This window comes from Rhipicephalus microplus, chromosome 1 (assembly GCF_043290135.1).
Source record: "Rhipicephalus microplus isolate Deutch F79 chromosome 1, USDA_Rmic, whole genome shotgun sequence".
NCBI classification, from domain to species: Eukaryota; Metazoa; Arthropoda; class Arachnida; order Ixodida; family Ixodidae; genus Rhipicephalus; species Rhipicephalus microplus.
The window spans coordinates 113,065,700-113,068,199 of NC_134700.1; positions in this window are offsets into that span (position 1 = coordinate 113,065,700).

The following is a 2,500-nucleotide window of genomic DNA, read 5'->3' on the forward strand; positions in this document are numbered from 1 at the left end:
ACAATGAGGGCAGCTTGCACCAATTTGCGTACAGCGTGGCACACCGAAGCACCCAGTAAAAAAAGGAAGGTGCCCATGCCTACGCTGGGCGGCGACGGGAGCTGCCAGGCTACGCGCTGTATAGAGGAGCTTCCGCGCGTGGGTGGGCGTGGCTTCACTTATGCGGATGCGCGGCTTGGCCGGGTTCTGTACCCTATTTCTCTCTTTCCTATCTGCTCCCTATTTGACGCGTTGCTTGCTTCGTCTTTCTAAATCTTACCTTTCTCGTTTCATTTTTTCATGTTATCTCCATCTATCTTTCTGTACCTATTTCTTTCATTTCTTATTTTCTCATTTTGCGAGCTATATTTTACTCTCCACTCCTTCTCCTCCCCAACACATATCTTCTCTTAGCGCTTACTTCCCTCACCTCACCCTTGTTGAACAAGGCTATACTATGCTTTGATAGCGTGCCTGGATAGCCGAGTGATCGGCACGCTCGCTTTGCAATCGTATACGCGGGTTCTAATGTTGCCTCGTGAACAAACTATTTCGAAATATTTTACAGGCAAATCGAGTATGCTACGTCACTTAAGGTGTACAGAAATGAGGCAGTGTGCCGTCTTCACAGCAAACCAATGGGACAGTGGTAGTCACTTTGGAATGAAGCTACCGAAAGGGCGCCACTATATAATGGTGTGTCCTGCGCGCGTAATTCAAATTTACCTTGCCGACCTTTGTGCAGTTTTTGAGTGAAATAGTGACATAAATTGATTGAAATAAAAGCATCTGTAAGACCCAAACATATTTAACACATATGGATGCATTAATAAAATAAATGCTGCTTCTTCGGCGTAGTCGACATCGCAGAATTCTAATCTCAGAACAGGAACCCGGATCATCTGAGGGCTTACTGCTGTAACTGCAAAACAGATAGAATGGCACATCACTATTAACTTGATTCATATGTACCCCTGCCAAATTATCACACTAACTTGAAGTCATGCGACGAAACAAACGAGGAGGCCCTGAAAGATAAACGTCACCAGGGGGCGAGTTCCATGACTACCACTTACCCGCATGGCCCTGAAAAATAAGCAGCTGCGTTGTTAAAAAATAACGCTGAAGGACGCACTTCTTTACTTCTTCATAAATTTTCTAATCCCTTTATACAATTAGGCTTTGCGTCTTAACTGCTCATCAACTACTTTCCAGGGGTCGAAAGGTGGCGACACAGTAGTACGGTGTGCTCCGGCAGCGCTGGCGATAGTGCCTATGGGAGCTCCAACGCATGGCACTTGAGCGAGCATGGTAATTATCAGTAGTACACGGATTTGTCGTATTCCAAGTTCCTTTTAGCTTCGCGTAGCTTGAAGCTGCTTTGTCACGAAAACAACAATCAGCAAATGTTCAGCAGAGTCACTTCACCACCTTAACCATTAGGGCTGGTCATTTCAAATCGGCTCACGTAGTTCAAAGGGGGTTCGTTCTTTCCTTCGAAAGAAAAACAAGACACCGCAAATAAACGAATCCTTAACTGCGATTCGCCACCCGCAAGTACGAATACTACGCAGATTCGTGTACTACTCGTCATTTCCATGGTCGTCGAACGATCACAGCGCCCGAGTCCCCTCTAGTTGATTGTATAGAACTCTATAATACTGGCCGTCATCCGAAACCAGACACGTCTGGGGCACCAGGCAGCACACTGTCCCATTCCAGTACACCATATCACAACGGTAGTTTTGAGCGGAACAGTTGTCTGCCGCTGTCACCGTCAGTGTGCGTGATCAAGCTAAATAAAACAGAAAACGAAATAACAAATCATCAACCACAGAACCAGGTACAAGCCTGTACCCTCGCCGCGACAGCTCACTGTCCTAGCACTGGGCGATGTGGGTGCTTGAAAACTACTTCGCTAAAAGACCCTATCCAGGCTACATGTCTAGAAGCAACGACGTTAATACGCGTAATACAGCATGTTGAAAGGATAAAATACCAACCAGGCATCGTACACTGCGACTTGCTTAACAAGTGGATCGTTGATTGCTCTCAGCTCATTGCAAATGCATCAGCAATAATGCTTCCTCCTCATTGGCTACTTCACCAGCAAAGTGCACGTAATGTCTTGGAGACGTGTAGCGAGCAACCATCTTCTCGGCCGAGGGCTGGATAATGCTTCAGTGGGTGCTGCCCGACTGGGCAAAATATATTATTTATGGTGTAATGGGTACCCTACATGTGTACTTCTAAGAGCAGCCTGGAGATAATTAACAGCGGGCTCTAGAAATGCCGCTCTGCCAGTTACCTCTGTCACTGTACGACCATGCTTTCGGCGCAGACCTTGTGTTTTCCTGTTTCGCTCGTTTTATATCTTTCGTTCTCTCTCATTACTTCTTCCTGCCTGCCTTATTTTTTAGATGTGCAGGAGCTTCTGGTGATGCTCAATCAGGTGTGCGTAACCACCCTTACATTTTAAGCAAAAACTATCGGACATTGAGGTTTTTGCAGCTCTTGACCT